Source organism: Cervus canadensis, chromosome 17 (assembly GCF_019320065.1).
Source record: "Cervus canadensis isolate Bull #8, Minnesota chromosome 17, ASM1932006v1, whole genome shotgun sequence".
Taxonomy (NCBI): domain Eukaryota; kingdom Metazoa; phylum Chordata; class Mammalia; order Artiodactyla; family Cervidae; genus Cervus; species Cervus canadensis.
Window position 1 is genome coordinate 3,814,229 of NC_057402.1, and position 25,847 is coordinate 3,840,075.

Here is a 25,847-nt window from a genome sequence, read left to right on the forward strand (position 1 = left end):
AATGATTAGATAGTTATTGAAACATGGAGAATGTTTCAGCATGAGATTTATGAATGCAAAATTATGAATCCTCTTGTGTTCACTGTTCAAGTAAATGCATGTTGATGATTTTTGTGGTAAGCAGATGGATAGATTTAGTGTCTCTCAGTATGTTTGTTAAGTGTCTTTAGGCTTCACCAATATTGGTGCCATTATTACCAGTGAGTCAAAGCATAATTTCATATCTGTATTATTTAAAAGAGTAAAAACTATGGGCCAGTGAGGAACATATGTAATATGGGAAGGAGCCCAATTAATCTTGTTTTACTTCCTGGAAGTCCACTTAAATAAAAAGATCCAAGCCCCTGCTTCTTCAGGGAAGGATAATATGCACCCTATTCTCTAAACACATCTTGCTATTAACTTTTAAATTCAAATAGTCAAAGATAAAAATTTAGTTTCTTAGTAACACTATGTGGCCAGTGCCTGCCATTTTTAAAAATTGGAGTATAGTTGATTTATGAGGGCTTCCCTGATAGCTCAGTTGATAAAGAATCTGTCTGCAATGCAGGAGACCCCGGTTTGACTCCTTGGTTGGGAAGATCCCCTGGAGAAGGAAAAGGCGACCCCTGCGAGAATTCTGGCCTGAGAATTTCATGGACTGTGTAGTCCTTGGGGTCTCAAAGAGTTGGACACGACTGAGCGACTTTCGCTTATAGTTGATTTACAATGCTGTGTTAGTTTCAAGTGTATAGCAAAGTAAATCAGTTATACATGTACATATTTCAGGTTTGTAAGATTCTTGTCCTATACAGGTGATTAAATAATACTGAGTAGAATTCCCTATGCTATATAGTATGTGTTTGTTAGTTATCTCTTTTATATATAGTAGTATGCATATGGGCAGTGCTAATAGAGAATATTTCCATTGTTGAAGAAAATGTCATCAGTGAGGAAACTTGAAACACTTTGAATAACATTTAGTGTTGAGTAGTAGATGACTCTATCTGTATGTATTTTTTTTTAATTTTTTTATTTTTTGTATTTTATTTTTTAAAAAAGGTCTAGGTAGTTAAATTATGTTTAGAGCTATTTGGTGTTGTTTAATCACTCAGTTGTGTCCAACTCTTTGTTGTGTCCAACACCAGGCTCCGCTATGCATGGGATTTTCCATCCATTTATTAGAGCTATTTAATAAATAAATAAATTAATAATTTATTTATAAATTAAAATATTTAATTTATAATAATTAGTGTATGGTATAGTCAGATTATTTTTTTGGAACAAGAATTTAAATTCATCAAAATTTCCCCCATTAAAATGTTATCTGGCCTTTTTGTTTTGATAAGGATATATAGGCAAATTTTAATAATATAGTTCATATATGGGGTGCTGGATTAAAAGGTCTTCATAAAAAGATGTTAAAAGTCTTCACCAGTTTATTTCACACTAAAAAGTAGGTCAATAGATGAAAAGGATACCTCTGTTGGATTGACAGGTGAAAATGTGGCAGATACCAATGTTTCTGATTAATCTAGTAATGTAGAACTAACTTCTATTTTAAAAACCCAAATTTACACTTTTCGTTCTTTAAAACAATCTGCTTTTTCTTTCTGATTGAACATTCCACATTGAATTCAGTTATTGTCCAATGATGGGGATCTTGGCTATTACTTCTGTGAGTAAAGAGCAATGTAAGTAACGAAGTTTCTTTTCTTGGTTTGTGTGGTTTATTCAAGTGTGGTCACTGAAGTAGCTCAAAAGAATAAAAGGCTGTATGCATAAAACCAAATATAAGAACACCAAGTGTGGCCGTAGTGAGAATGTGTTATGGCCCAAGGAGTAGAATGAACACATTTCAGTACCTCTGAGATTCATCTTAAAAAGAGATGGAAGGCATTGAATTAAATTTTTCAAAACTGTTGTCTATTCCATATTATTTCTGCACCACAGTTGGTTTAGTATTTCAATATTATTAGAGACCCAGACTGTTAACTGTTTAGAGGAGGCTCTTAGAAGCGGCAACTTATTGTGTGTGTTCTAGATGTAGGGTACCATTGTGGTTTTTGGATGGCTCATTACATCATGCTTAAAATTGAGTGAATTAAATTTGTATGGCCTAATTATGGCTAATTTTTTGTGATGGTCCTGATATGAAACAAGGTTACACTCGTATCTAGCCTGTAAACTGTCAGAAATCAGCCTAGAGGCAATGATTAGAGTTACATCTTGTGACTGTTCTGGGATCCTGTTCTGGGAGTTTGTGACTCATGGGATAATGGAGGTATAAATTAGCAAAGACAAAGAGTACTAAGACTGGACCAGTCATGAGATGGGAGGGTGTCTGGATCAAACATTTTGATTAAAGTGATATCTAACTCTGAGGTCCATCATTTACAAGTGGCCTTCTTTTCTTTTTTTTTTTCCCTTTATGGAAACGAGTATTCAGCAGAAGTTCAGAATATTCAGATATCTGGATCACAGACATCTTCTGGAGATAGATTGATTTTTACGAGTAAATCAATGTATGAGTAAATGAAGAAATGTAAAGATGGGTAAATATAAAGAAAGCATGGACCAGTTACGTGAGTATGTAGCAAACATGGATTATTATTATACATTACTAGAGCACTGAATGGAGAAGGACATGAGATCCCACTCCACTGTTCTTGCCTGGAGAATCCCAGGGACAGAGGAGCCTGGTGGGCCGCCGTCCATGGGGTCACAAAGAGTCGGACACGACTGAGTCACCAAGCACAGTGCAGCACACAGCACTGAATTTTAGTGAAATATATTCATAAAGGCTGTTGCTCTTTTTTCAAAGGAGTATGTATGCAGATGAATTTAAGATTCAGTAGTATTGCTTGGTGTAGGTGTTTTGCTAGTTGGCTGTTTAGAGAAGAGAAAAATTACAAATAAATGCTGATTGAGTAATTATTTAATTGATAAAAGAATGAACATAGCTCATCTTCAGAATGTACCTCATGAAAATGGTTATTGTTAATCCAACTCTTTTCACTGAGTTTTATTAAAAACAACAAAACCACCTCGTCTTTAAATTTCTGTAGGTATTGAAATAGACATATGGAGATAATAAATACTATTTAAGTTTCTTATCTAATGTTAGTTAGTTCCTAGATATTGATGTGTTCTTACATATAAATAGATGAAGTCCTAATCACAGTCAATAGTTTAAAAGGAGGCAAATGTGGCTCAGTAAGAAAGAATAATGACTCATCTTTATGTATACCCCTAATTCTCTGTTCCTAGTTTAGATATGAACATGTAGGCAGGTACATGAAGATCATTTCTATTTTGGGTTGTTTCTATTCTGGATTTCCATCATTTTCTTTGTGTGTTTATATATTTGAACATATGGTCACATATTCCATGAATAATTCCATACCTGAATAAATACAGCAATGAACAATTGAATTAATGTGTGAGTAGAGTCAAGCATAGACTTTGGTGAGAATATGCCATGAATGATAAATTCTAAATTCAGCCATTTCACTGCAAATTGAGTCCATTAAAAGGATTATCTAGGCTTTTACTTAGGTGGGTAGGGGTCTGTAGACAGGTATGAGCAGTAGTAATAGTTTTTATTTTTGAGTAATGAACTCAACTGTGCTCATTGTAGGATTTGAAAGTATTAGTTAAACCAAGTAATAAAAACGAGTGCTCTTCTTGGGTCAAAGATGAAAGTGAGACTTGAGTCGACTTCATGATTAACCTAGGATCACACAGCTAATATCCTTTATATCAGTCTACATCTGGACAGTTCCTTCTTCTGAACATTGGCATTTGACCCCACAGAATGAAGACTATGGCTGCTTCAGTCTTCTCTGAGGAAGATCTTGGCTCTTACCTTTGTGGGTAAGGATCCTAATGACAAATATAATAGTAATAGTCAAAAGATCTTGTCATAAGATTTTGGAGTGAATTTTTCATCAGAGTTTATCAAATTAAAGAGCCCGCATACAGACCTTGGTCATATCTAAGGATCTGGTTCTTGGATTTTTTTCTATTCATGGACATTGATGTTATTTCTGTTGGTGGATCAGTGAATGGATCAATAAATAAAGGTATAAATGAAGTAAAAGATTACTTACCCTGGATCGGTGATGAGTACCCTGGGGTGTCTGAAGTCAAGGACTTTGATTAAACCCTGTTACTCTGAGGTCCAGTGTAAAAAGATTCATTCCTCTTTGTTATCTCTATAGGAAATGAGCTTGCTCAAGGATTTAAAAATATTCAAGAGTTTGTTCTTGTGTTTGGGCTTCTTAGTATTGTATTTTCAGTAAATCAATGTATGAATAAATCAAGAAAGTATAAGTGAATAAGGACAAAATGGTTTATTCCTGGTTCAAATATGACAGAGTGTAATATAATATATGTAATATAAAAATCATTATTAATACATTTCTGAAGTACTGGATTCCAGTAAAATAAATTGACTAAAGCTTACCATTTTGGGTAAAGAACATTTGCATAAGTGGATGTAAGAGCTCATGCTATTTTTCTGGGCTGGTTTGTTGGTTTTTGTTTTATTAAGAGAAGGGCAAAGCTTTTACGTAATTATTGATTAACTACCTACCTAAAGAAGGCTTTATACATGGATCTATGTTAAGAATATGTCACATGACCAATTATGATCAATCCAATGATCTTTGATACTTTTTAATTTAAAAAAATTATCTAATCTTTTTCCTGTGCCTTATGAGCTTATGGACAGGCATTAATACTGTCCTGAATCTTTTTTGTCACAAATATTAATGTTACTATTATAAATGTATCAAGTAATAAGTTAATATTTTAATCAGTTACTTGAAAGTAATGCATGGTCCAATGAAGACCATTTGTTATGAAACAAGGAGAGTGATTAATCCACTTCTAAAAATTGCTATCTAGATAAAGGAACTAGAGCTAGGTTCTTAAGTTTTGGAATGGTCAATATATTTAGAGAGTATTTCTCTTCCTGGTTGTTGGTGTAGTTTCTTTAAAAAATGTAAGATAAAATGGCTCTATGTGTAGTTATATATATTCATATATACATGAAGGTAGAAGAGGCATGGAGAATCTCTGAGAATGTGCTTGAATCTAAGATTGAGATTACCTGAATTCTTTCCACCCAAGTTTCATTTGGAAAGGTGTTATAGGTTAGACTGTAAAGAATCTGCCTGCAATGCAGGAGACCTGGGTTCAATCCCTGCATCGGGAAGGTCCCCTGGAAAAGGAAATGGCAACCCACTCCAGTAGTCTTGTCTGGAGAATTCCATGGACAGAGGAGCCTGGTGGGCTACAGTCCACGGGATTGTGACACGGCTGAGCGACAGAACAACTATAGCTCCTATCTGACTGAATAGAGGACGTGCAAACAGACATGTGTAATAGTCACAGTTCTTATTCTTTTGTCTGATGTTGGTTTCAGAGATATTCATTATATTAATTAATTTTAATACTTGGTTCAATCAATCAATCATTATGTCATTCAGAGCTTTAATAAACAATAAGTACTAGCACTTATTCCTCATCACTTGTTGACTTGAATTCAACTAAAAAAATCCGAATCTAGGTTCCCTTATTTGTCTACCTGTCTGTCTTATCTGTCTATTTTAATATTTGCTTTGTACTCTACAGAATGGATGCTCATGATTCAATTAAGGACTGTAGAAACTTACGTAAGTAACAGTCAAAGTAATTGCTTCTGGTTTGGTGGTTTGTCATGGGTGTTAACTCTATTATTGGAAGGGATAAATGGCTACAAGTACAAATTAAATGAATGGAGGTCTTATGTAAGCCAATTCAGTACATCTGTGGTCAATTAAGGAGAAAAAAGGAAGGCCATTTTATTTATTTTCAGAGCTAATTACTCAATTAATTAATGTACAGTGTATTATCAATTTTAATTTGAGTCACAGTTGATTTAAGCCTTCCTCTATAAAGACGTAGTTTTGTCACATAAATCTATCTGTGCTTGAAAATCAAAAGAGCTGTTAAACGATCACTCAAGGACAGGGATCTGAAACAGTGTCTGTTTAGTTCATTTCAGCTGCTCAGGCGTGTCTGACTCTTTGCGACCCCATGAATCGCAGCACGCCAGGCCTCCCTGTCCATCACCAGCTCCCAGAGTTTACTCAAACTCATGTCCATCAAGTCGGTGATGCCATCCAGCCATCTCATCCTCTGTTGTCCCCTTCTCCTCCTGCCCCCAATCCCTCCCAGCATCAGGGTCTTTTCCACTGAGTCAACTCTTCTTGTGAGGTGGCCAAAGTATTGTAGTTTCAGCTTCAGCATCAGTCCTTTCAATGAACACCCAGGACTGATGTCCTTTAGGATGGACTGGTTGCATCTCCTTGCAGTCCAAGGGACTCTCAAGAGTCTTCTCCAACACCACCATTCAAAAGCATCAATTCTTTGGCGTTTGGCTTTCCTCACATTCCAACTCTCACATCTGTACATGACCACTGGAAAAACCATAGCCTTGACTAGACAGACCTTTGTTGGCAAAGTAATTTCTCTGCTTTTTAATGTGCTATCTAGGTTGGTCATAACTTTCCTTTCAAGGAGTAAGCATCTTTTAATTTCATGGCTGCAATCACCATCTGCAGTGATTTTGTAGCCCCCCAAAATAAAGTCTGACACTATTTCCACTGTCTCCCCATCTATTTCCCATGAAGTGACGGGACCAGATGCCATGATCTTAGTTTTCTGAACATCGAGCCTTAAGCCAACTTTTTCACTCTCCTCTTTCACTTTCAGCAAGAGGCTTTTTAGTTCCTCTTCACTTTCTGCCATATGGGGTGGTATCATCTGCATATCTGAGGTTATTGGTATTTCTTCTAGCAATCTTGATTCCAGCTTGTGCTTCTTCCAGCCCAGCGTTTCTCATGATGTACTCTGCATATAAGTTAAATAAGCAGGGTGACAATATACAGCCTTGACGTATTCCTTTTCCTATCTGGAACCAGTCTGTTGGTCCATGTCCAGTTCTCACTGTTGCTTCCTGACCTGCATACAGGTTTCTCAAGAGGCAGGTCAGGTGGCCTGGTATGCCCATCTCTTTCAAAATTTTCCAGTTTATTGTGATCGACACAGTCAAAGGCTTTGGCATAGTCATAAAGCAGAAATAGATGTTGTTCTGGAACTCTCTTGCTTTTTTGATGATCCAGCAGATGTTGACAGTTTGATCTCTGGTTCCTCTGCCTTTTCTAAAACCAGCTTGAACATCTGGAAGTTCACGGTTCACATATTGCTGAAGCCTGGCTTGGAGAATTTTGAGCATTACTTTACTAGCGTGTGAGATGAGTGCAGTTGTGCGTGTGTGTGTGTGTGTGTGTGTGGTGGGCTAAAGTTCATGGGATCGCAAAGAATCAGACACAAGTGAGCGACTGAGCATGTAAGGCTAAAGATAATATTAATAAATAAACAGTAAGTTAATTAAAAAATAAATGGTTCAAGGACATTTCCTCTAGCTAGATGTTATAGATAATATAAATAATGGCCAGTATTTGTTCTGCATTAGTAGAGTGTTCAGTGTGGTTTGTTTTCTTAGGAAAGAGTTATATATTAACCCTGGTAATATATAGCATAATCACTGAATAGTGAAATGTAGATCCAAAGATTAATAGAGAAAGCATCTCAATCATGTTATCATCTACTCTGCTTTCTGTGTTTTGGAATGGACCTATTCCAACTGATTTAAGCATATGCCTTGGTCAACAGTCTCTAAATTTGCCTGTACGTGGAAACCAACATAATAGTGTTCTTATTTTACTTTTGGTGGTTTGTTTAGTTTATTCTTTGAAATATTAAAAAATGTATTCTGGGTAAAAAAATACTAACCATGGTCTAGTGATTAAATTGGAAATGTATGAAACCCTGGGTTGATTAATCTATCTTTAGAATAATGAGGGTGATTAATGAAAGAAGTATACTCAATTAAGCAGTGATTGTAAAGAAAAACGAGGAAGCTACTGAAGGCTCTTGTCCCTGAGCTTTTGTGACTCAGATATTTATTTAATTATGATTAGTAAAGTAATGAACTAATCGCTAAACAGAAGTAGATGGGAGGAAGAAAAAGAGGTCCAAACCTGGATCAATGATGATGTCTGATGGCGTGTGAATTATATATGGTGAGTACTTTGTGACTGGAAGTCACAGTTTCAACACAAAACAAAATCTATCTCCTCTGTTGCCAATTATTCTATGGATCAGTGTTAGGAGTAAATAACAATATTATAATTTTAATTTTGGATTCATGAGTTTCTATATTATTAATATAAATTGATCAATGATAGAACCAATAAACAAAATATAACTAAAAACAAGAATGAAGCCTTATCAACTGTAGTGTATTTCATGGGGCCAGAAATACTATTAATCTAAATTAGAGAAACTGATGCACATAAAGAAACATATGGACCAAAGGTGTTAGCTCTTTGTCTAAGGATCATATCATTATATTTCTATTTATGCTTATAGATATGTAAACCATGGAAAATGTATATACCTTTGTGACTGAGTAAATGAAGTGAAGAAAATGAGAACCAATATACAGAAAGTCTCAATTATTTTCTATCACCTCCTCTGCTTTTTACTCCTCAGAATGGATGCCTATTAGCAGATTTCAGCATCTCCCATGGTCATGTGCTCTATAGACCAAGGTGAGTAATGCAGTAAGCAAATTTGTGTCTTTGAAAGCTTTTTTCTCTTTCTGTATTCACTGTATTATGAAAAGTTTGCCATATAATTAGCATTAGTAATAATGAGTTAATTGATGAACTTATACAGATGAGAATAAAGTTGATTAGTCAATATTTGCTGCATTGAAGATGATTATTGAAATAAATATATTCCATGAGCCTAAAGATAGTATAGGCACAAGTTAGTCATATTGAAGGATTTGTCCTTTGGTTTTTTGATTCATAGATGCTTATTTTATTATTATTAATGAAGTAATAAAGTGATCAGTAAACAAAGGTAGATCAGAATAAAGGAGAAGGGTCTGATGGTTGGACCAGTGATGATGACTGATGGCATATGAGTCATATACAATGAATACTGTGTGTCTGAAACTCTGAGGTCCAGCGAAAGAAATCTAGTTCATTTCCTTAGTTGGGAGTGTCCCTATAGACAGATGTCATGAATATGTATTGACCTTGTTTTATTATTCATGGTTCATGAAGTTTTTAAAAAAATTATTATAACAATATTACTGACAGAATCAAAAAGTATATAAATGAATAAAAATGAATGAATGACTAAAGATGGGTTAATATTGTTCTTTACTTAAGTGTGTAGTAAAGAGAAATGACATTAATATGAATTCAAATGGATAACTGGTGGATCAAGTGTATTACGCATTTTTGAGTAAGGACGATATAGACATTGATAAGTTGTAGCCTATTATTGATCTGAGTCTGTTGATCTGAGTTTGTTTTGTTAAGGGAAACACAATTAAATATTACCATAAGTTAATAAATACCTAAATGACTATGTACATGAATTGTAGAAAGTAGGGCTCAATGGATAGACTGTCTCAAATTTTTATGACTGGAGTCTGCTTGGTAGTATGCAGAAATGATGTCCAGCTGATTTCAACTTTTGCTGTGATCAAGATTGTCCTATTGCCTTTGGATTAGAAGGAGAAAAAGGCGAATGATGGTCAAGTTTGTCACCTTAGATTGGGTCATTTGTTTAAATCTATTCCTTGAATTATTTGAAGTATTAAATAAAGAAGTTATGGCCAATGATGAATATGCTATGAAACATATTTTTAAATTACTATCGTGCCCTATTGACATTGGTTAATGAAAGATCATCAGTTCATGTGTGAAATAATTCTATAGCTAGATATTGGAGATATTCAGGGATCTTATTCTTGGATGGTGTGACTTTTGTGTTCATTTTATTATTACTAATGAATTAATGATTGATTTTATACAAATGTAGAAATGAATGAAGAAAAAGAGAGTCAGCATGAAGCAATGAAGACAATTGATGCCACGTGAATTATAGATGGTGAACAATATGTGTGTATGGAACTCTGAGGTCCAACGCAAAACATAATTAATCAGATCCCTTTGTTGGAAATGATCTTGTAGAGACAGATACTAGAAATATACAGAGATCGTATTCTTACCCTGAGTTCTTTGATTAAATTTATTATTGTTAATGGATCAATAATGTAACTATTAAAGGAGTATAAATAAATAGATGAAGGACCATTAGAGAAGTACTAAAGGAATAGATAAAAGAGAGTGAGGCATTGTCTAACTGTGAAGATATGTGGTGAGGCAAGAGTTATTATTAATAGAAATTGAAAACACTGATGCCTCTTAGGTATCAATTGATCAAGGATCACCAAGAGTCAGTTTTATTTTCTGAAAATTAGAGTCAGTTTTATTTTCTATGTCAATCTTAAATTTGAGGTTATTCCTTTTGTTAAGAAAAAATTAAAGTATGAAAAATTAGTGACTACCAAGGTGCTTTAAATAAATAAAATATGGAATGGAAAATCAGTTCAGACAAGGTCTCATTTTTATTGAATCATCTACTCTGCTTTGTATTTCTCAGAATGGACCAGTTGAGCTGACTGAAAAGTTCTTTCACGGACATGCTCTCTAGTTGCCTCCATGTCTTTGGTGTATAGAGGCCCATGTGAGTAGTTAAGTTCATGTCTTCATTTGATAGCTTTTTAAAAAGTATATTTATTGGCCAGTGATAAATATGAGATTATTCCCAAGCATTTTTTAAATTAAAATTTAGAGTAGAGTAAGAATAATTAATGAAACAGATCATGTGATAAATGATTCTAAGGACAGATGTAGAGTATTCAAGTTTCTTATTCTTTGGTTTTGTATGTATGTATAATTGTAGGGTTTTAAAAACTATTATCTATGAATAAGGAATTAACGTACAGAAGAGTGAACAAAAGGAGGCTGAAATGTGGATCGATGATGACCGTTGGTGGAGTATGAGTCACGGACGATGACAACTTCATTCTGGAATCTGAGGTCTACTAAAGAGACATACAGTCTATTGCCTCTTTTTGAAATGATCCTAAAGGCTGATTTTAGGAATCTAAATGGACTGTTTTCTTAGATTATTTTCATGTATTTTGATTCTTCTTATAAGTGGATAATTAATTAAGAATCAATGTATAAATATTAAAAAGTAAAGGTTAACAGCATGAGATATATGGTGAGGCAATAAAAACTACTAAAATGTATTGAGGGTACTGAATTCCATTAAGAAAAACAAGTGGTTTGAGTGCCTTAACTTCTTTGACTCATGTTAATAGAGATGTTCTTATTCTGGGTCCATAGCCAGTTCAATATTACTCATTTTTTAAAAAGGAAATTTGTAAGTATTGTCCCAAATTAGTATATTAGTAATTGGTAGGCTAAATGTAAGGCAGAGTGCACAGAATAATGGATTTAATGTCTCGATTTTGTTACATGTTGTGCTTTGTCCTTCTCAGAAAGAGGACGCAGAACTCAGAAGTTCATGGTGGCATCACTATAGGAGCGTCAAGCCCTCTGTGAGTAGTAATTAAAGCTTGTGCTTGGTTTGGGTGATGTGTTGAGGGTTTCCCTGTAATAATTTAAACTGTATTAAGTATAAGGAAAGAGACCAACTCCAGTCCAGCAATTCAAATGGAAATGTATGAAACAGAATGTTGTTTAACCTGTTTTTACAATAGTGACTAATGAAAGAGCTATATTCAATTAGGCAATGATTCTAAAGAAGAATGATGCTGAGGCTCTTGTCTTTTTGTTTCTGTGATTCATGTATATTTATTTAATTTTAATTAGTGTATTGATGAATTAATGTATACAGAAATGTAGAGGAGAATGAGAGAACGAAACCTAACTTCAGGTCAATGTGGCATAAGAGTCACATGCCACATGTCTGGAAGTCTGGGGTCCAACACACAAAAATCTAAACTGTTTCCTTTCTCATCAATGAGCCTGTAGATTAACGTTTGGAATATATAATTATATTCTTCTTGTAATTTTGAATTCATAGATTTCTATATTATTAATATAAATGAATCAATGACAGAACTAATAAATGAAATGCAGATAAATAATGGTGATACTGATGCCATGTCCACCCATGAATGTACGTGGTGAGGCAAGAAATAATATAAACTGAGAAAACTGATGCATGTTGAGAAATAAATGGACCAGTGATGTTACCCCCGTTTCTAAGGATCTTGCAGACAATGACATTGATAAGTAGTTTCCAGTTTGATAAGCCTGGGTCTGTCTCAAGTAGAGAATGTCAACTTTGTAATGTTATAAATTTATATATAGATAAAATGTACATATGTTTAGAAGAGTTAATAGTTACCTGAGTAAATGAAAAAAATGAATGATTACAACAAAGACTGAGGGAGAAAAGATTTAGATTTTTCATTATTTACTTTTCCTTGTGCCTCCCAGAATCAATGCACTCAAGCGGATATATGAATTTTCCATGGTTTCCTTTGTGTATTGAGAGCCTAGAGAAGAATGTGAGTAAAGGTTCAAGTTCTTGTATTTAATGAGCTTTTGTAAAATATAATTCAAAGCACCAATCATGGAAAATGTCCATGAGAATGACGAAGCGGGCTCAGATCTGGACCAGTGATGACCGTTGGTGGAGTATGAGTCAGGGACGGTGACCACTTTGTGTCTGAAACTCTGAGGTCCAGTCAAAACCTGCTGCCTCTATCTGAAGGGGTCTTATGAAAAGATGTTAGAATCGTTTTTCTAAGGATCACATTATTACCTTTATATGTAAACTTATATATAAGTATAAATTATGAAAAATAATACTCTCATAACTGTGTAAACAAAATGAAGAAAACAAAGACCAATTCAGAGAAAGTCTCAATTTTGTTTTCGTCTTGTCTGCTCTGTACTCCTTAGAATGGACGCACACCAATGGGTTGAAGTATCTTCCATGGTCTTGGGCTCTATAGACTGATGTGAGTAATACAATAATTAATATTTATGTCTTTGAGAACTTTTTTCTCATGTATTCACTGTATTATAAAAGTGTGAAACTTTTTATAATACAGTGAATAATAATAATATTGGTCAACTAATGAATCAATCAATGGGCTTATGCCGATAAGAATGAGGAAATAGAGGCCCATACATGGACCCATGATGATGACTGGTGGCGTATGAGTCGTGGGTGGTGAATACTATGTGCCTGAAACTCTGAGGTCCAAAAAAAGTGAAAATGAAAGTCACTCAGTTGTGTCCAACTCTTTGCGACCCCATAAACTGTACAGTCCATGGTATTCTCCAGGCCAGAATACTGGTGTGGGTAGCCTTTCCCTTCTCTTCGGGATCTTCCCAACCCAGGGATTGAACTCAGGTCTCCCATACTTCAGGCAGATTCTTTACCAGCTGAGCCACAAGGGAAGCCCGAGGGCCAATAAAAACAAAATATAATCTGTTGCTTCTATTTGGCATACTATTACAGACAAATATTAGTAAAACAAAAGAATAATTTTCTTGGCTTGTGTTTATCAATTTTTTATCTTACTATGAAAAATAGCCCAAAGAAAAAATCAATGTACAAGTGTAAATAAGTTACAATGAAGATGTTGAATTATATTCACTCTTAATATATGTGGTGAGTCAATAAAAACTCTTAATATTGATTGATAATACTGAAGTTCATTAAGTTCATGCCCTTGACCTCTGTGGCTGAGAATGATACAGACAGTAAATAACAGTAATTGTTTTTATTCTTGGTCTGTGTCAAGCTTGACCTTGTTTTGTTTATTAAGAATGAATTAATAAATATGATCCCAATGTACTATATTCCTAAGCAACTATGTGAAAATTAAAATTAGTATAGTGTCCTTCAATTTTGTTATCATCTGCTCTGATTTGTATTCCTCAGAATGGATGCACCTGAATTGATTAAATATCTGACTGTGATCAGGACCTCCGCTGGTTTTCCTGTGTATAAATACATGTGGGTCATGTAAGTAATGGTCAAATTCTGTCGGTGTGAGTGTTTGTTTATTCACTGTGATAATAAAAATAGCATTAAACGTATTCAAAGAAGAGTAGCCATGGTTTATAGATGAATACAGAGGTGACATGAGATATTATGTTGCTTAATTGGTGTTGATATCAATGAAGATGATCAATGAAATAAGTATATTCCATGTGGCAAATGCCTGTATAGATAGGTATTAGAGATACTGAGGATCTTTTCCTTGAGTATTTGTGATTCACAGATATTTATTTTACTATTATTAGTGAACTGATGAATTGATCAGTAAATATATATGAGAATGAAGAAAGAGTTCCATAGTTGGACCAATGATGAAGACTAGTGGAGTATGAGTCACATATACGATGAGTACTCATGTGTCTGAAACTCTGAGGTCCAACACGAAGAAATCTAGCTCAGTCCCTGTATTGAGTCTACTGATTCTATTGACATATGTCAGGAATATTTTCAATACAAAGATACTCTTCTTGGTCTTTGTGTCTGTGAGTTTTTACAAAATCTTACTCTAAAATAATAAATGGCAGAATAAATAAACAAATGATTAAGTAAAGATGAAGAGGCTGAAATAATATTGTTCATTCTTGGAATATATAGTCATGAAAAGAATACTAATAAAATTGAAGTTGATATTAGATGGATCAAGTGTATTATATCTTTATCCAAGGATGATGCAGACAATGATAAGTAATAGTTTCTACTCTGAGTCAGGTACAACTTTGATGCTTCATTTGTTTCAAGTGAAAAATAAAGAAATATTACCATTAATCAGTAAATACCTAAATGACTCTTTTGTTGGAAAAAGTGGAGAGAATGTCTCCATTTTTTATCATCTTCTCTGCTTGGTACTTTCCAGAATGGATCCTACAAGCTGATCTCAGCTTCTGCTCTGATAGGATCATCATGTTGCCTCTGTTAGGAGGGCAACAAAGGTGAGTAAAAGTTAAAGTTCTTGTCTTTGTTTATTTGTTTAAGGATTTAACAGTAATAATAAAAAATAATAAATATAATGAAAATAGACTATGTCCAAATCATTTGAAACATTGTATCAATTAACTGATAATGAAATACTATGTTGAAATACTGTAATGAAATACTATCATTATCAATGAAATAGTTTAATTTCGTTGATACAGAAGTAGAAATGAATGAAGGAAAAGAGACTCAAACATAGACCCATGATGTCAACTGGTGGCAAATGAATTATAGACAATGAGTACTATGTGTCTGTTACTCCCAACACAAAAGATAGTTAGTTGAATCTCTGTTTTGGAAATGATCTGGTAGATGAATATTAGAAATATATTAAGAATCACATTCTTATTTTGATATCCTAGATTAAGATTTACTATTACTAATGGACTGATGGTAGAATAAAATAGAAGTGAATAGATAAAGAGGAATGCCCAACTCATCTGCCAATACAGGAGGCGTAAGAGACACCATTTCGATACCTTGATCAGAAGGATCACACCTGCAGGAGGGCATGGCAATGCACTACAGTACTCTTCCCTGGAGAATCCTATGGACAGAATAGTCTGGCAGGGGATGATCCATAGGGTGGCAAAGAGCTGCAAAGACTTGGACACAAATGAAGTGACCTTGTATGCACCCACACTATTGACATTTTTCATTTTATTTAAAAACATGAATAGTTTGTCAAATTACTTCATGAATTAAAGAATGGACAGATGAAAATTAAAATTACTAATAAATAGCTACCAGCAAATAAAGTCAGAGAAGACCAAATGTGGATATATGCTGAAGATACGCAGTGTGGCAAGTTTTATGAAGTCTTCGAATTCAATATAATTTTCTAAAAGTTTGAGGCTTTTACATTCTATTTCACAGCTACTTATTATTCCAGATTAGGTTTGCACCACAGTTTATAAACATTCCTTTGTTGAAAAAAATCTAAGCTATTAATTTAGTGAAGCAACCTGCAGGAAAATGTAAAACATTTACAGTGTTTGAATGTGGAGTGGATAGTGGGTCCATGGTGGTTCTTTTTTACATCTTTAAAGAATGTAGAATTTAAATGAGAAAGAGTCAAGCAGGAACCTATGATGTGAATGGAATGCTTTCTGAATGTGTCTTGTGATTAATTCATTTCTGCATCATTGAAGTTCATTTCAAAAGGAGATTTGATATTATTATCCATGGGAATAAGTCTTTAGTTAGATTTCTGTAATTTTCAAGAATCTAATTCTGGGGTTTAGATAGATCCTGGGGACTTGTTACAGTAGTCTATGAGAATAAATTAAAGAATCAATAGGTAGATGGATAGATAGAAATTTTTGTTCAAATAGTCCTGAAGTGCAGCATTACATTAAGAAACCAGTAGATCAAGGGTGTTACCTCTCTGTTCAGTTAATGTACAGCACTGTTCTCACACTTGATCAGAATCACCCAAAGGGCTTGTTAGATGACAGATTGCTGGTCCCAGTGTCAGCATTTCTGACTCAATACAATTAGTGTGGGTTCCACTAATCTGCCTTCCTAATATGTTCCCAAGTTCTGCTAATTCTGCCTATCAGGAAGTAATGTTTCTAGAGTAGTGGTCTTGCTGTATGTTAGTGTGGCTCAGGTGGGAAAGAGTCCACCTACAGGAGACACAGGAGATGTGGGTTCGATCCCTGGTTTGGGAAGATCCCCTGGAGTAGGAAAGGGCAACCACTCCAGTATTCTTGCCTGGAAAATCCCATGGACAAGGGTGCCTGGCGGGCTACTGTCAGTGGGGTTGCAAAGAGTCAGATATGACTGAGGATGCATGCATGGTGAAAATGTCTCATTCTTTTAACATCATTTTTACAGACCACTAAATGGGTACACCTGGACTGAAAAGACCAAGATCTCTAGGCTGCCAGTATGTTTAAGAAATGAGTATATGACTACATAGATGAAGAAAATCGAATAAGGACAGATCTGTATGAATGATGAGAAATGAAAATTTATGATTAATTTGATTATGATAAATTTGATCATTTGGGATGATTTTAAAAACAGTTTGAGTCCCTGTCATCCATTTTTATAGCTCTTTAAATTTTTGTTTTAGGTTTTCCCTAAATATTCCTTAGTTGATAGCAATGTAAGATATTTTCATCATGAGAAGAGCACATTGGAGATGTAAGTATAATACTAGTCAATAGTTTAGTTCTGATATTGGGTTCATGGGCTTCCTCGGTGGCTCAGCGGTAAAGAATCTCTCTGCTGTGCAGGAGACGCAGGAAATGTGGGTTCGATCCCTGGGTAAGGAAGATCCCCTGGAAGAGGGCATGGCAGCCCACTCCAGTATTCTTGCCTGGAGAATCCCATGGGCAGAGGAGCCTAGCGGGCTATAGTCCATAGGGTCACAAAGAGTCAGACATGCACAAAGTGTTCACACTATGAAAAAGAGGCCCACCATGGACCAATGATGGGAATGGAATGCATTTTGAAATATTTTTTATGATCAAAACATCTACAAACTACTGAGGTCCATGACAAAAAAATTATGTTTACATCTGTGGAAAGGGGTAGACTTCAGTAATGTTCAGGGATTGTATTCTCAGTCTTTGGTGCTTAATGAATTTGGATTTTATTATCTTAAATAATTAAATGGAAGAATAAATAAATATGTCAGTGTATAAAATGAAAAGGGTGAAGCATATCCAAATATGAAAATATGTGGTGAGGCATGAATTACTATTAATATAACTTCTACCCTCATTAAGGAGGTTCTCATTAAGTAATAAATGGGTCAGGAGGTTGCAGTTGGGGGAAGAATGATAGAGGCAGGGAAACATGTTATTCTGTTCTTGCTTTGAGTCTGAGTTTGAGTTCAAGTAGTTTACTTTAGAAAAAAAGAAATAAATCACTATAAACTAATAAATACATAAATGGCTGAGAAAATGCCATGAGAAAAGCATGTATTAATGGGATGAATGTCTCAAGATTTTCTTATCTGCATTCCTTATACTCAGAATGAACTGAACTGACGTAAGCCTTCTGCCATGGCAGTGAATTCTGTATTAGCAAAGAGACAAATGTGAGTAATAGGCCAAGCTCTTACCCTGGTGGGGCTGTCTTGTTTAAGAATATTCACTGTTTTGTTAAAAACATGCATTAAGTATAATCTAAGAAGTTAGCTGTGGCCCATCATGGAATTCATATGTCACACATGGTTCTTAATGAGTAGGTGCAAACCTAGACTGATTAATGGAAGAGAGAATTGCTGAGGGAAATTATTGTATGTACAGATGTTAAGAATACTTGAGGCTCTTGTTTTTAAGGTTTTGTGCTTCATGTAAATTTTTTTATTAATATTACTCAATTAAAAATTAAAAATCAACAAGTGTGCAAATGAATGAGGAGAAAGAGGGCAAATCGTGGACCAACAAAGGACAGCTGGTAGGGTGTGAATCAGGGGTGATGGGTGACCTGTATCTGGCACTGAGTTGTACTACATAGAAAGAGATCTAGTCTATTGTCTCTGGTGGATGTGATCCCGAGGCAGGCTAGGAGTGCTAGTCCCAGAACTTAGTCCTGGACAAAGTTCTTGGACCTTAGTGGTTCATGAATTTTGATGGCATTATTATTACAAAAAAAATCAATAACAAATCCATTCAATTACTTGAGTAAATACAGATGAGGAGAGTAAAGTTTTGTTCAATTATGGGAGACGAGACAAGAAATACTATTAATTTAATTTGGAAGTATGAGTATTTTTTAAGAAGTAATTGGATCAAGGGTATTACCTCTTTAGCTAGCTATCTCATGCATAGGCAGAGATAATATATAGTCACTGCTAATGCTCTGTGCCAGTAGTGAGTTCAGAGTTGTTCTTTCTTTAGGACGTGAGGCAGAATTATTAAGATCAATTAGTATATATTTAAATGACTAAGGAAATGAAATGTGGAAGCAGTGATCATTGGACATAAGGCCTGAATTATTTTATCATCTGCTATGCTTTGTACTCCTCAGGGTGGGTTCTCAATGCTGTTCAAGTTTCCCATGATTCCTGTGATCAGAAAACTTATGGCTGCATCTATGTGTGGGAACCAGTGTAAGTAATAGTTAAATTTCTTGTTGAGGTAGCTAATGGTATTCACTGTTTAAAGACTTGGAACTTCCCTGGCAGTCTAGTGGTTGAAATTCCATGGTTCCGCTGCAAGGGATATGGGTTCAATCCCTTTTGAGGGAACTATGATCCCACATGCTATGCAGCCAAAAAAAAATCTATGAAATATAATGATGGAAGGCCAACCATAGCCTGACAATGAAGGTGGTGTTGGTATGAAGCATGATGTTGATTAATTGGTATATTAAACATTGAGTCTGTTAGGAGACATATGTTAGGAATTTTCCAGAAACTACTTAGGTCTTCGTGATTTACACAAATTAATTTTGTTATTTGTGAATGACTGTATTAAACAAAAAATGAAGACTAAGGGTAAAATCTGGACCAATGATGATGACTGGCGCATATGAGTCATGTATAGTGAATACTACGTGTCAGGAGCTCTGAGGTCCAACACAGAAAGAATCTGGTAGAAAACGTTGCTTTAGACATTTCTCCCATATGTGCAAGGATCTGTTTTTCGACTTGTGGTCACAGATTTTAAAAATATTTTTGTAATAGAATCAATAGGAGAGTAAAGTTAATATCTGATTGATTAAGAGAAAAATAATAAATATTACTATAAATTAATAAATACCTAAATTACTATGTATGTGAATGATAGAAAGTATGGATTAATGGTTAGAATGTCTCAGTCTTTTTTATCACTTTCTATGCTTGCTACTCTTCAGAACAGACACTGGAGTGGACCTCAGCTCCTGCCACAATGAAGATCATCGTAATGTCTCTGTCAGGAAAGAGGCCAAGGTGGGTCATGATCAAAAGTCTTGTCTTCGTTTGAGTCTTCATTTAAGCGTGTGTTTGGTATTATTAAAAATTCTTAAATTAAAAAGTTAGCTATTATCAATGATAAATACCTATGAAACATGTTGATTAACTGATAGCATGTAACATTGATATTGCGGAGAAGGCAATGGCAACCCACTCCAGTACTCTCGCCTGGAAAATCCCATGGATGGAGGAGCCTGGTAGGCTGCAGTCCATGGTGTCGCTAAGAATCAGACATGACTGAGCGACTTCACGTTCACTTTTCCTTTCATGCATTGGAGAAGGAAATGGCAGGCAACCCACTCCAGTGTTCTTGCCTGGAGAATCCCAGGGACGGGGGAGCCTGGTGGGCTGCCGTCTATGGGGTCGCAGAGTTAGGCACGACTGAAGTGACTTGGCAACATTGATACTGAATAACAGAAGAGATATGGTCCATGTGGGAAATGATTATATAGACAGACTGTAGAATCTTACTCTTTGCTTTTTCATAATGAATTATTTTTTCCTTATTATGAAAAAATTAATAATTTAATAATTATTAATAATTTGATCAGTAAAAATATAGATACCCATGAAGAAAACAAGACCCAAACATTAGAAATGAACCACATAACAGTCATGATGACTGGTGGCATATGAGTTGTAGATGATGAAAAGAAGTACCTGAAACACTGAAATCCAACTCCCAAAATAATGTGTTCAAACTTTAATTTGGAAAGGATCTTATAGACAACTGTCAGAAATACACAAATGTCATGTTCTTAGGTTTATAGATTTAGGTTTATTGTTAATGGATCATAGAATCATTAGAGAAGGAGGAAGGAAAAAATGAAGCATTATTCAACCATGAGGTGAGGCAAGATATATTACTATTAGTTTTGAAAATACTGAAGCCCATTGAGAAATAAATGGATCAAATATGTTACTTCTTTGGCTAAGGATCATGTAGACATGGATAATTAAGAGTCAGTTCTATTCTGGATCAGTTCCAAGGTTGAGTTTGTTCTCATTGTTAATAGAAAAAATGTGTATGTGTAATGAAAAATTAATACATACATAAAAAATGGAGTAAGTGATGTGGAAAGGAAGGATCAATGTAGATAAGATCCTAATCTTTTTTTATAAACTAGTATGCTCTGTACTCCACAGACTGGACACACTTGAGGTGATTTAACCATCTTCCATGATCCCAAGCCCTTTGGTTGCCTCTATATATTCATTAGAAGTATGGTGACCAGTGTAAGTAATAGTAGAAGTTCTTGTGTTGGTTTGAGTATTTACTTAAGAGTATTTACTGTATGATTAGTGTGAATTAATGAGTTAATAAACAAAGAGAAATTGTGCCGGTCCTGGACTAATGATGATGACTGATGGTTTGAATCATAGATGATAAATAATGTGTGCCTGAAACTCTGAGGTCCAGGAGAAGGAAATTCAATGCGTTATCTCTGCTTGTAAAGATCCCATAGATCAAAATCAGGAACATACAGGAATCTCATTTTTTTCTGTGTTCATTCATGCATTTTCACTTTATTGTTATAACTGGAGAAATGAAATAATCTATAAATATGTAAATAAAGCTGGATGAATATATCCTTATCCAGTTGAAAAACTGTGTGGTCATGCAAGAAATACTGTTAATAAATTTGAAAATAAGTCCAAAGAGAAACAGTGCATGACTGTTAAATTTTGGGGTAAGAATAATATAGACAATAATCATAGTCACTGCTCATTTCCTTGTTAGGGACAAGTTTTAAGTTTCATTTTCTTAAGAGAAAATGAATTAATTTAGAGTATTCTAAATTAATGATTGTCTAAATCACTAAAAATGAAATGCAAAAGCAAGGATCAATGAAGATTAGATTCTGAATTTTTTATCATTTGCTCTGCCATGTACTCCTCAGAATGGATGCCCTTGAACTGACTTAAGCATCTTCCATGGCCTGGAGCCCTGTGGTTGCATCTGTATGTTAGGACAATGGAGATCAATGTGAGTACTAGTCAATGTACTTGTCTTGGATTAAGCCATATTTTTAAAAGATATTAAAAATTAAATATCATAAAAATTCCAGAAATCTGATGTCAAATACCATCGATGCAAAGCAATATGACAATTAATCCATAGATGAAGCACTGAGATCAGTTAATGAAAGAGTTGAGTGTCAGCGGAAATGATTGTTTAGATGGATGTCAGAGATATTCAAGGGTCTTAACCATGATTTATTTGCATAACTTACGTGCATTTAAATAATCATGAATTAATAAACAAATGTAGATTTTGGTAGGGAAAGAGCCCCTCCTGGACCATATGACTGGAAGCATGGGAGTCTATGGTGTAACCCTGATACCTCACAAAGCAAAATCTAGTCAATCTTTGATTTTAAATAACCCCAGAGATGGATGTCAGGAAAGCACAAACATCATATTCCATTTTGATTTAAATGTATTTTTGATTTTAAATGATTTGATTTAAATGATTTAAATGATTTAAATGTAATACAGATTTAAATGTATTAATGATAATCAATATGCAAACTGTTAAAAATGTAAAAGGACATGTAAAAAGCAGAAAGGGAAGGTTGTCCACTAGGAACATATGTGGTGAGGCAGGAAATATTATTGATAAAATTGACAGCATTCATGCCCATTAAGCTAGGCATTTTGCCTTCTTACTGAAAAGGTCATAAAGACACTGATATGTAAGAGCCAGCATTGTTGTTCTGGGTCAGTTTCACGTTTAAGGGTTTCTTTTGTTAAGAGAAAAAAATGCTACACTAGGAAAAATTAATAAATGCCTAAATGAGTAAATGAAAGGTGGAAAACATGGATCAGTGGCGATAAGGTCTCCATTTTATCATGTTCTCTGCTCTGTACTCCTTAGAATGGGTACACTTAAACTCTTAGGAGCATTCTTCCACAGTCATGAGATCTCTTGTTGTATTCATGTTTTAGGACTGTGGAGGCCATATGAGTAATAGAGAAATTTTGGTCTTAGTTTCAATGTTTTGTTTAAAGGTATTGACTTTATTATTGCAAACTGTGAAATACAATCAATGAAATCCAGATAGCCCAGTGTGAAATATGGGATTAATATGAAGCATTATATGATTAATTCATATAATGATGATTCATGATGATTTATATGATCAAAATGAATGAATGAAAGACCTACAACTGCGCCTTAGGGACCCAAAGATGAACTTGGGTAGAAGATGAGGGGTGGGCAAGTAACCCAGGGTATCTGGAAACCTGAGGGCCATGATAGCATATCTCCTCTTGTCTACTTTTCTTTCTTCCTGTGGACAGATATTGGGAATCTATAAGTTATATTCTTATGTTGGGTTAGTGAATTTAGATTTCTTGTTATCAAAAGACAGGTCCCTTGAAAGGATATACCTACTAGATTGAGTAGAAAATGTCAGTCAGTGTCTCCTCTGGACACTTGCGGTCCTGCAAGAAATAATGATAAAAATTGCCTCTGTGGATACACATTTAGCAGCACATGAACCTAAGAGGTCAACTCCTTGGCAAATAGAGTAGGTCTTCCTAAACACATGTAGATGTACTACAGAAGAGTCACTTGTATTGTTTGTATACTCTCAGATTTGAGTATAGTTTTATTTCCAGAAAACAATATCTTTGCATTATGAAATAGGTATTAATTCCTCATGATTCAGAACATGAAATTTGGAGTGGAAGAATCAGTGGCCCTAAATTTTTCTTTCTCTCTCTTTTTCTTTCATTTTCATGGACTGGACTCTATTCATGGGAATCGACGCCTTTGAGCTGAATAAACTGTCAGTAGTCCGTGGTCATGGACCTTATGGTTGTTGAAACCCGTGTGAGTAATGATCACATTTAAGGGGGTGTACTAGGAGAGATGTGTGGAATTAATGATTAAAGAATGTAGAAATCAGTGAAGAGAAGAAGCAACAACATTGGATCGATGGTGACTACTGGTGGCATATGAATTGTGAATGATGAATGCGTGATTGGAACTCTGAGGTCCAATGCAAATAGAATCAGGTCCATCCATTATCCTGACAGGAATGACTTTAGCAGAGGTCAAGAATGCATGAGGGTCTCATTAGTGGTCCTTGTTTGGATGCTGGGACCTTCTGTTGAGTAGAATGGACAAATAGAGTAGGTCTTCCTAAACACATGACGAGATATAAAGGTGAAAAGTGGAAGACAACTGCCAATCCGGGAAGCATGGGTTGAGACAAGGTAGAATACAGCAAGGACACCTCAAATTTCAATGAGGAAGCCATGGGCCATAAATGTTAGCACTTAGGGAAAGGATGGCGGGGACAGGATAAGTAATAGTCAGCCTTTGTCTTCTGGCTCTACAGTAAGATCCAGGTAGTTTGTTTTCAAGAGACTTCCCACATACCCTAAGTTAAGGAAAGCCTGAATGGAAGCAGGGAGCTGTGGAGAGAGTCTCCACGATCCTGATGATCTGCTGTGTTTTTTACTTCTCAGAGTGAATGCACGGGATCTGATGGAGGGATTCCTCATGGAGCACTGGCCTAGGATGGCATCTTTGCTGTTGGGACCATAGAACCTAGACCCATGTGAGAATCATCTCATTCCTCATCTGTTCTAAGGTGGTTTCTCTAAAAGTAAAGATTTCACTGCTACCTTAGGTGACAGAAAATGAAAGAAGGCCACTTTTATCAGTTTCTTGATGAACAAGGAAGTGATGCAGGGGTAACGCGTAAGGGGTAAGGCAGAGATGGAATGATGTGAAAAATTTCTAGAGACCTATGAGCCATATGACACCTCGTTGGCCTCCTTTTAACCCCATAGTGTTAAAATTGCCATTAGTGAATTAAGGCATGAATCAGTTACCAATATCGAATGAAAAGTCATGGTTTCTGGATCCATGATGATCTACGCCAGTGAATGAGTCATCGATGACGAATAATACATGTCTGGAACTCTGAGGTCCAATAGAAAAGAAATATGGTCTTTCTCTTCATGAATTTTCATTGGTTTCAGTAATTGAGCCAATGAAAGTATCAAAAAGCATGAGTACACAACCATGAAGGGCAAATTTCTATCTTTGTGCTCTCCTTTTCTGCTTGGTACTTTTCAGAATAGAAGCTCATGGTGATTTCAGCCTCCATGATGATCAAGGTCATGTGCTTCAGGTTGCTACGAGACAGAGAGCCAGGTGAGTATTTATTCAATAAATAATATAGAAATAAATGAGGTGAAAGAAGGTAACATTGGATGATTGATGCCCACTAGTTTCATGTGAGTTGTGTGTTATGAATACATTTTATGGAGTCTGAGGTATTGTGTTGGAATGCATTTTTTTAGGAGCCAGGAGACCATTTTGAGCATTCCCTGCTCTTTAACTCTTTTTGCTGGTTTCTATTGGTAATTATTTTTCCAATAAGATGTTTGAAATATAATCAAATAATGTTAATCACTCAGTTGTGTCTAACACTTCGTGACCCCATGGACTGTAGCCCACCAGGCTCCTCTATCCATGGGATTTTGCAGGCAAGATGCTGGAGTGGGTTGCCATTCCCTTCTCCAGATAGTCAAATAAGACCAGATAATCAAATCATTGATAAATAAGTAACGAATATGAAGCTTTCTATTGATTAATGCATTGTGAAATCTTACAATAAGTATGAGACAGTATGAGATAAGAGTTTCTGCAGAGATATATTAGCTATAACAAGGCTTTGTTGAGTATTTTCGAAGTACAGAGTGTTAAAATTTTAATTTAGCCTTTCCCCCTGATTTTGTGCCTTACAATTGCATCTCTGTGTTAGAAATAGAAAGCTAAGTTGTCAGTAATAGCCAACTTCTTGTCTGGGTTTGTTTGCTTATTTTTACCTGAAAGAAATTTAGTCAAGTTTATCATGGATTTGTTGGTTTCTGTGTTTGTGTTATTTGTGTGTATCTGTGTATTAAGGTTACACTTTGAAATTTTCAT

General features: G+C 35.1%; 1 long non-coding RNA gene, 12 other non-coding genes and 3 pseudogenes across 44 annotated transcripts in view; all 16 read left to right on the forward strand.

Annotated features, from left to right (window-relative positions):
* Positions 1 to 25,847, forward strand: part of LOC122419816 — a 95,612-nt gene that overhangs the window by 48,035 nt on the left and 21,730 nt on the right. For 13 of the 32 annotated variants that reach the window (XR_006263033.1, XR_006263008.1, XR_006263013.1 and 10 more), the window contains exons 1-17: positions 641 to 3,855; positions 5,620 to 5,660; positions 8,587 to 8,645; positions 10,558 to 10,641; positions 11,465 to 11,524; positions 12,432 to 12,502; positions 12,900 to 12,958; positions 13,891 to 13,974; positions 14,864 to 14,939; positions 17,063 to 17,133; positions 17,970 to 18,034; positions 18,970 to 19,051; positions 19,798 to 19,873; positions 21,044 to 21,133; positions 21,799 to 23,735; positions 24,377 to 24,468; positions 24,993 to 25,070. This is a non-coding gene — a long non-coding RNA (uncharacterized LOC122419816). Of the gene's footprint in view, positions 1 to 640; positions 3,856 to 5,619; positions 5,661 to 8,586; positions 8,646 to 9,933; positions 10,642 to 10,858; positions 10,998 to 11,464; positions 11,525 to 12,431; positions 12,503 to 12,899; positions 12,959 to 13,890; positions 13,975 to 14,863; positions 14,940 to 16,821; positions 17,134 to 17,969; positions 18,035 to 18,969; positions 19,052 to 19,797; positions 19,874 to 21,043; positions 21,134 to 21,798; positions 23,736 to 24,376; positions 24,469 to 24,992; positions 25,071 to 25,847 lie in introns of those variants that run through there. The other 19 variants (XR_006263022.1, XR_006263029.1, XR_006263027.1 and 16 more) reach the window with 18 other exon arrangements.
* On the forward strand, positions 2,297 to 2,370 carry LOC122419888. The gene has a single exon (XR_006263097.1). It is a non-coding gene; the product is annotated as a small nucleolar RNA SNORD113/SNORD114 family (small nucleolar RNA).
* Positions 4,094 to 4,166, forward strand: LOC122419889. The gene has a single exon (XR_006263098.1). It is a non-coding gene; the product is annotated as a small nucleolar RNA SNORD113/SNORD114 family (small nucleolar RNA).
* LOC122419882 lies at positions 8,074 to 8,148 on the forward strand. The gene has a single exon (XR_006263093.1). It is a non-coding gene; the product is annotated as a small nucleolar RNA SNORD113/SNORD114 family (small nucleolar RNA).
* Positions 8,995 to 9,069, forward strand: LOC122419869. Its single transcript, XR_006263081.1, has one exon. It is a non-coding gene; the product is annotated as a small nucleolar RNA SNORD113/SNORD114 family (small nucleolar RNA).
* Positions 9,962 to 10,038, forward strand: LOC122419886 (annotated as a pseudogene).
* Positions 10,931 to 11,003, forward strand: LOC122419883. Its single transcript, XR_006263094.1, has one exon. It is a non-coding gene; the product is annotated as a small nucleolar RNA SNORD113/SNORD114 family (small nucleolar RNA).
* Positions 12,608 to 12,682, forward strand: LOC122419873. The gene has a single exon (XR_006263085.1). It is a non-coding gene; the product is annotated as a small nucleolar RNA SNORD113/SNORD114 family (small nucleolar RNA).
* LOC122419871 lies at positions 13,133 to 13,207 on the forward strand. The gene has a single exon (XR_006263083.1). It is a non-coding gene; the product is annotated as a small nucleolar RNA SNORD113/SNORD114 family (small nucleolar RNA).
* Positions 14,312 to 14,389, forward strand: LOC122419876 (annotated as a pseudogene).
* Positions 15,179 to 15,238, forward strand: LOC122419900 (annotated as a pseudogene).
* LOC122419877 lies at positions 19,447 to 19,520 on the forward strand. Its single transcript, XR_006263088.1, has one exon. It is a non-coding gene; the product is annotated as a small nucleolar RNA SNORD113/SNORD114 family (small nucleolar RNA).
* Positions 20,503 to 20,576, forward strand: LOC122419892. The gene has a single exon (XR_006263101.1). It is a non-coding gene; the product is annotated as a small nucleolar RNA SNORD113/SNORD114 family (small nucleolar RNA).
* On the forward strand, positions 21,245 to 21,317 carry LOC122419880. The gene has a single exon (XR_006263091.1). It is a non-coding gene; the product is annotated as a small nucleolar RNA SNORD113/SNORD114 family (small nucleolar RNA).
* On the forward strand, positions 23,834 to 23,905 carry LOC122419872. Its single transcript, XR_006263084.1, has one exon. It is a non-coding gene; the product is annotated as a small nucleolar RNA SNORD113/SNORD114 family (small nucleolar RNA).
* LOC122419878 lies at positions 24,773 to 24,847 on the forward strand. Its single transcript, XR_006263089.1, has one exon. It is a non-coding gene; the product is annotated as a small nucleolar RNA SNORD113/SNORD114 family (small nucleolar RNA).